Consider the following 8,766-nt stretch of genomic DNA (forward strand, 5'->3'; position numbering starts at 1 on the left):
AAATGAAGTATTTAAGGTTATTATCTAATCAATTATGTGTTTGCATCATTTTTATCGTATATATAATGAATTAATAACAATCAACCGAAAATTCACAAAAACGTGGAAAAACGGCAAAATATGGCCTAATTCGATGATATTTTGTTTAAATCACATATAGGAATAGGGGATGATAAACGTCAAAATACTGCTAAATTCGATGATTTTTCGTACGAAACAAAATGCAAGAAAACTTGCTTAAAATGCAATATTATTCGAAATTCTGAGATTTGAAGGCCAAATCACATATCGTGATACTACATGAAATAGTACCGAAATATTGGAAAAAATGAATATATTTACGTAATATCAAACTACATTAAAAACGTGAAAAAGTCACTATTTAACCATATTTGAGGATTTTAACTTCAAATCATAGAGCGAGGTTTCGTATTATTTAGATCCAAGAAAAGACATATGACAATGTTGTTTCCAATAAAAATGATTCGATGATTCGATGATTTTTCGTACGAAACAAAATGCAAGAAAACTTGCTTAAAATGCAATATTATGCGAAATTCTGAGATTTGAAAGCGAAATCACATATCGTGATACTACATAATGTAGTATCGAAATATTGGTAAAAATGAATATATTTACGTAATATAAAACTACATGATTAACGTGAAAAAGTCACAATTTTACCATATTTGAGGATTTTAACTTCAAATCATAGAGCGAGGTTTCGTATTATTTAGATCCAAGAAAAGACATATGTTGTTTCCAATACAAATGATAAAAAAAAACAATGTGTTTTCATTAGAATTAACTAAAATGTTCCTGATTTTCTGTTTATTTTAACGATGGAAGATGTACACGTAAAACCGCTCCTATCCGGCTGAAACGTCGATATATGCAATAAAAACCGAACTTCTCCCCTTTTCAATATCTTAGTATTTAAACGAGAAACAAATAGTTGATTGAAAATGAAGTATTTAAGGTTATTATCTAATCAATTATGTGTTTGCATCATTTTTATCGTATATATAATGAATTAATAACAATCAACCGAAAATTCACAAAAACGTGGAAAAACGGCAAAATATGGCCTAATTCGATGATATTTTGTTTAAATCACATATAGGAATAGGGGATGATAAACGTCAAAATACTGCTAAATTCGATGATTTTTCGTACGAAACAAAATGCAAGAAAACTTGCTTAAAATGCAATATTATTCGAAATTCTGAGATTTGAAGGCCAAATCACATATCGTGATACTACATGAAATAGTACCGAAATATTGGAAAAAATGAATATATTTACGTAATATCAAACTACATTAAAAACGTGAAAGAGTCACTATTTAACCATATTTGAGGATTTTAACTTCAAATCATAGAGCGAGGTTTCGTATTATTTAGATCCAAGAAAAGACATATGACAATGTTGTTTCCAATACAAATGATAAAAATCAATGTTTTTTCATTAGAATTAACTAAAATGTTCCTGATTTTCCGTTTATATTACCGATGGAAGATGTACACGAAAACATCTCTATTCCGGCTGAAACGTCGATATATGCAATAAAAACCGAACTTCTCCCCTTGTCAATATCTTACTCAGTATTTTAATGAGAAACAATTAGTTGATTGAAAATGAAGTATTTAAGGGTATTATCTAATCAATTATGTCTTTGCATAATTTCTATCGTATATATAATGAAATAATACCCATAAACTGAGAATTCACAAAAACGTGGAAAAACGGCAAAATATTGCCTAATTCGATGATATTTTGTTTAAATCACATAAATGAATAGGGTATGATAAACGTCAAAATATTGCTAAATTCGATGATTTTTCGTACGAAACAAAATGCAAGAAAACTTGCTTAAAATGCAATATTATGCGAAATTCTGAGATTTGAAGGCCAAATCACATATCGTGATACTACATGAAATAGTATCAAAATATTGGTAAAAATGAATATATTTACGTAATATAAAACTACATGATTAACGTGAAAAAGTCACAATTTTACCATATATGAGGATTTTAACTTCGAATCATAAAGCGAGGTTTCGTATTATTTAGATCCAAGAAAAGACATATGACAATGTTGTTTCCAATACAAATGATAAAAATTAATGTGTTTTCATTAGAATTAACTAAAATGTTCCTGATTTTCCGTTTATATTACCGATGGAAGATGTACACGAAAACATCTCTATTCCGGCTGAAACGTCGAAATATGCAATAAAAACAGAACTTCTCCCCTTTTCAATATCTTACTCAGTATTTTAACGAGAAACAAATAGATGATTGAAAATGAAGTATTTAAGGTTATTATCTAATCAATTATGTGTTTGCATCATTTTTATCGTATATATATAATGAAATAATAACATTCAACTGAAAATTCACAAAAACGTGGAAAAACGGCAAAATATGGCCTAATTCGATGATATTTTGTTTAAATCACATAAAGGAATAGGGGATGATATACGTCAAAATACTGCTAAATTCAATGATTTTTCGTACGAAACAAAATGCAAGAAAACTTGCTTAAGGTGGCGTTATAATTGTTTGGCCGAAAAAATTCGGCCAAACACGAAAAATTTATAAAAATACTACAACGTTCTGGCAACACCGTGGTGCAAACCGTTTAATGTTATGATAATAAATAACGTAATTAGAGCAAATTTTCCAGCCGCAATTGCCCGAAATCTGGTCCTCGCGGCTCGGGTGCGCCGTAGGGTGATGCGTCATACGTTGTAAGCGTCTAGTATTTCGCAATAGAGTGGAGAATATCTTGTTATGCATATACAAATTATAAACACACTCGCTGGCAACTGTCTTCTGTGAGAGGGAGGGGCTATAATCCGATTACTCTGGCTTAGTCACCCTCTCAGTGTCTGTGCCGGCGGTCGCATGCCTGACGCGCTCGCACAGATCGTATTTTCTTGCATATACTGCACAATGGATATAGTATCGGACAAGAAGAAAGCTCTAAAGGCAAGAGCTCTACGCGTTAGCCAAGTAAAGAAGGAGCGTAAAGCCACACTGAGGCAAAACAAGAGTTCCCTTGAGTGAAGAGAGAGGGCAGCCTCCCGCCCCCACAACACACTACCTCGCCTCACACCCAGGCACCCACACCTCCTGTGGCACCTGCCACACCTCTGTGGCACCTGCCACACCTCCTGCTGCACCTGCCACACCACCTGCGGCACCTGCCACACCACCTGCGGCACCTGCCACTCAAGATCTTAGACCTGCAACTCAAGACGTTCTCCCTCTTGATGTTGCAAGATGTTGCATATTTCAGACCAATTATATTAGGTTAGTATGTATTATGTTTTATATCTTGATACTATATCATAAATAATTGTAAATATAAAGCTGCTGTCTTTTTTTTTATTTTATTTTTTATTTTTTTTTTTAATAATTTTTTTTTTTTTTTTTTTATCAGGCGATCTTCATGGAACTTACACACCTTACTGAAGGAATGCCAATCTACAAGGGTGGTAATTTTGATTGAAATTGGTAGTTCATCAACCTCAGCCAAAGGTGGCTGAACTTTGACCTTCATTTTTTACAGGTAACTAATTTGCAACTATATGGTTGAATAACTTTTTTATTTATTATTCAATTTACATGGAACTTGCACATTATATGTAGAGTCTGTGCCTCTAAAAACTCAAGTTATATATTTCCCCTAAGATCATTTATTGATTTTATATATATTTATAAACATCATTTTGTTGCATAATTTTTTGGGTGAACTTTGAAAATTTGTATTATTGCACTAAATAGGTTTGGGATAATAATGCCACTAGACAACCTTTATTATATAGTATTGTGATAGCTGAGTATCATAGAAATAATATCAGTTGATATTTGTATTTGTTATATCAACTTTAAAACATGTAAAAAAATGGTTAAAAAAAGTTTTTTTTTTTTTTCTCCCTCTCTATTTAGGCTGCGATGCTGAAACTTGGACCACTTGCAGCCCTCTTCACGTGTAACACGTCAATAAATTTTCATTGCACTAGAACAACTTTTATGAACCCTAACTATCGCCCCCTTAAATGGAATATTATGCGAAATTCTGAGATTTGAAAGCCAAATCACATATCGTGATACTACATGAAATAGTACCGAAATATTGGAAAAAATTAATATATTTACGTAATATGAAACTACATTAAAAACGTGAAAAAAGTCACTATTTAACCATATTTGAGGATTTTAACTTCAAATCATAGAGCGAGGTTTCGTATTATTTAGATCAAAGAAAAGACATATGACAATGTTGTTTCCAATAAAAATGATAAAAATCATTGTGTTTTCATTAGAATTAACTAAAATGTTCTTGATTTTCCGTTTATATTGCCGATGGAAGATGTACACGTAAAACCGCACTAATCCGGCTGAAACGTCGATATATACAATAATAACCGAACTTTTCCCCTTTTCAATATCTTACTCAGTATTTTAACGAGAAACAAATAGATGATTGAAAATGAAGTATTTAAGGTTATTATCTAATCAATTATGTGTTTGCATCATTTTTATCGTATATATAATGAATTAATATGCATAGACTGAAAATTCACAAAAACGTGGAAAAACGGCAAAGTATTGCCTAATTCGATGATATTTTGTTTAAATCACATAAAGGAAAAGGAGATGATAAACGTCAAAATATTGCAAAATTCGATGATTTTTCGTACGAAACAAAAAGGAAGAAAACTTGCTTAAAATGCAATAATTTGCGAAATTCTGAGATTTGAAGGCAAAATCACATACCGTTATTCTACATGAAATAGTATCGAAATATTGGTAAAAATGAATATATTTACGTAATATCAAATTACATGAAAAACGTGAAAAAAGTCACTATTTAACCATATTTGAGGATTTTAACTTCAAATCATAGAGCGAATTTTCGTACTATTTAGATCCAAGAAAAGACATATGACAATGTTGTTTCCAATACAAATGATAAAAATCAATGTGTTTTCATTAGAATTAACTAAAATGTTCCTGATTTTCCGTTTATATTACCGATGGAAGATGTACACGAAAACATCTCTATTCCGGCTGAAACGTCGAAATATGCAATAAAAACAGAACTTCTCCCCTTTTCAATATCTTACTCAGTATTTAAACGAGAAACAAATAGATGATTGAAAATGAAGTATTTAAGGTTATAATCTAATCAATTATGTGTTTGCATCATTTTTATCGTATATATAATGAAATAATAACAATCAACTGAAAATTCACAAAAACGTTGAAAACGGCAAAATATGTCCTAATTCGATGATATTTTGTTTAAATCACATAAAGGAATAGGGGATGATAAACGTCAAAATACTGCTAAATTCGATGATTTTTCGTACGAAACAAAATGCAAGAAAACTTGCTTAAAATGCAATATTATGCGAAATTCTGAGATTTGAAGGCCAAATCACATATCGTGATACTACATGAAATAGTACCGAAATATTGGAAAAAATTAATATATTTACGTAATATCAAACTACATTAAAAACGTGAAAAAAGTCACTATTTAACCATATTTAAGGATTTTAACTTCAAATCATAGAGCGAGGTTTCGTATTATTTAGATCCAAGAAAACACATATGACAATGTTGTTTCCAATAAAAATGATTCGATGATTCGATGATTTTTCGTACGAAACAAAATGCAAGAAAACTTGCTTAAAATGCAATATTATGCGAAATTCTGAGATTTGAAAGCGAAATCACATATCGTGATACTACATAATGTAGTATCGAAATATTGGTAAAAATGAATATATTTACGTAATATAAAACTACATGATTAACGTGAAAAAGTCACAATTTTACCATATTTGAGGATTTTAACTTCAAATCATTGAGCGAGGTTTCGTATTATTTAGATCCAAGAAAAGACATATGTTGTTTCCAATACAAATGATAAAAAAAAACAATGTGTTTTCATTAGAATTAACTAAAATGTTCCTGATTTTCCGTTTATTTTAACGATGGAAGATGTACACGTAAAACCGCTCTTATCCGGCTGAAACGTCGATATATGCAATAAAAACCGAACTTCTCCCCTTTTCAATATCTTAGTATTTAAACGAGAAACAAATAGTTGATTGAAAATGAAGTATTTAAGGTTATTATCTAATCAATTATGTGTTTGCATCATTTTTATCGTATATATAATGAATTAATAACAATCAACCGAAAATTCACAAAAACGTGGAAAAACGGCAAAATATGGCCTAATTCGATGATATTTTGTTTAAATCACATATAGGAATAGGGGATGATAAACGTCAAAATACTGCTAAATTCGATGATTTTTCGTACGAAACAAAATGCAAGAAAACTTGCTTAAAATGCAATATTATTCGAAATTCTGAGATTTGAAGGCCAAATCACATATCGTGATACTACATGAAATAGTACCGAAATATTGGAAAAAATGAATATATTTACGTAATATCAAACTACATTAAAAACGTGAAAGAGTCACTATTTAACCATATTTGAGGATTTTAACTTCAAATCATAGAGCGAGGTTTCGTATTATTTAGATCCAAGAAAAGACATATGACAATGTTGTTTCCAATACAAATGATAAAAATCAATGTTTTTTCATTAGAATTAACTAAAATGTTCCTGATTTTCCGTTTATATTACCGATGGAAGATGTACACGAAAACATCTCTATTCCGGCTGAAACGTCGATATATGCAATAAAAACCGAACTTCTCCCCTTGTCAATATCTTACTCAGTATTTTAATGAGAAACAATTAGTTGATTGAAAATGAAGTATTTAAGGGTATTATCTAATCAATTATGTCTTTGCATAATTTCTATCGTATATATAATGAATTAATACCCATAAACTGAGAATTCACAAAAACGTGGAAAAACGGCAAAATATTGCCTAATTCGATGATATTTTGTTTAAATCACATAAATGAATAGGGTATGATAAACGTCAAAATATTGCTAAATTCGATGATTTTTCGTACGAAACAAAATGCAAGAAAACTTGCTTAAAATGCAATATTATGCGAAATTCTGAGATTTGAAGGCCAAATCACATATCGTGATACTACATGAAATAGTATCAAAATATTGGTAAAAATGAATATATTTACGTAATATAAAACTACATGATTAACGTGAAAAAGTCACAATTTTACCATATATGAGGATTTTAACTTCGAATCATAAAGCGAGGTTTCGTATTATTTAGATCCAAGAAAAGACATATGACAATGTTGTTTCCAATACAAATGATAAAAATCAATGTGTTTTCATTAGAATTAACTAAAATGTTCCTGATTTTCCGTTTATATTACCGATGGAAGATGTACACGAAAACATCTCTATTCCGGCTGAAACGTCGAAATATGCAATAAAAACAGAACTTCTCCCCTTTTCAATATCTTACTCAGTATTTTAACGAGAAACAAATAGATGATTGAAAATGAAGTATTTAAGGTTATTATCTAATCAATTATGTGTTTGCATCATTTTTATCGTATATATATAATGAAATAATAACATTCAACTGAAAATTCACAAAAACGTGGAAAAACGGCAAAATATGGCCTAATTCGATGATATTTTGTTTAAATCACATAAAGGAATAGGGGATGATATACGTCAAAATACTGCTAAATTCAATGATTTTTCGTACGAAACAAAATGCAAGAAAACTTGCTTAAATGGAATATTATGCGAAATTCTGAGATTTGAAAGCCAAATCACATATCGTGATACTACATGAAATAGTACCGAAATATTGGAAAAAATTAATATATTTACGTAATATGAAACTACATTAAAAACGTGAAAAAAGTCACTATTTAACCATATTTGAGGATTTTAACTTCAAATCATAGAGCGAGGTTTCGTATTATTTAGATCAAAGAAAAGACATATGACAATGTTGTTTCCAATAAAAATGATAAAAATCATTGTGTTTTCATTAGAATTAACTAAAATGTTCTTGATTTTCCGTTTATATTGCCGATGGAAGATGTACACGTAAAACCGCACTAATCCGGCTGAAACGTCGATATATACAATAATAACCGAACTTTTCCCCTTTTCAATATCTTACTCAGTATTTTAACGAGAAACAAATAGATGATTGAAAATGAAGTATTTAAGGTTATTATCTAATCAATTATGTGTTTGCATCATTTTTATCGTATATATAATGAATTAATATGCATAGACTGAAAATTCACAAAAACGTGGAAAAACGGCAAAGTATTGCCTAATTCGATGATATTTTGTTTAAATCACATAAAGGAAAAGGAGATGATAAACGTCAAAATATTGCAAAATTCGATGATTTTTCGTACGAAACAAAAAGGAAGAAAACTTGCTTAAAATGCAATAATTTGCGAAATTCTGAGATTTGAAGGCAAAATCACATACCGTTATTCTACATGAAATAGTATCGAAATATTGGTAAAAATGAATATATTTACGTAATATCAAATTACATGAAAAACGTGAAAAAAGTCACTATTTAACCATATTTGAGGATTTTAACTTCAAATCATAGAGCGAATTTTCGTACTATTTAGATCCAAGAAAAGACATATGACAATGTTGTTTCCAATACAAATGATAAAAATCAATGTGTTTTCATTAGAATTAACTAAAATGTTCCTGATTTTCCGTTTATATTACCGATGGAAGATGTACACGAAAACATCTCTATTCCGGCTGAAACGTCGAAATATGCAATAAAAA

General features: G+C 29.9%; 1 long non-coding RNA gene across 1 annotated transcript; it reads left to right on the top strand.

Moving 5' to 3' along the window:
- Positions 1-2,553: 2,553 nt before the first annotated feature.
- Positions 2,554-4,032, top strand: LOC123755782 (uncharacterized). Its single transcript, XR_011230510.1, has 3 exons — positions 2,554-3,320; positions 3,451-3,579; positions 3,960-4,032. It is a non-coding gene; the product is annotated as an uncharacterized lncRNA (long non-coding RNA).
- The last annotated feature ends 4,734 nt before the right edge of the window (positions 4,033-8,766 follow it).

Source organism: Procambarus clarkii, chromosome 36, assembly GCF_040958095.1.
Source record: "Procambarus clarkii isolate CNS0578487 chromosome 36, FALCON_Pclarkii_2.0, whole genome shotgun sequence".
Lineage (NCBI taxonomy): Eukaryota > Metazoa > Arthropoda > Malacostraca > Decapoda > Cambaridae > Procambarus > Procambarus clarkii.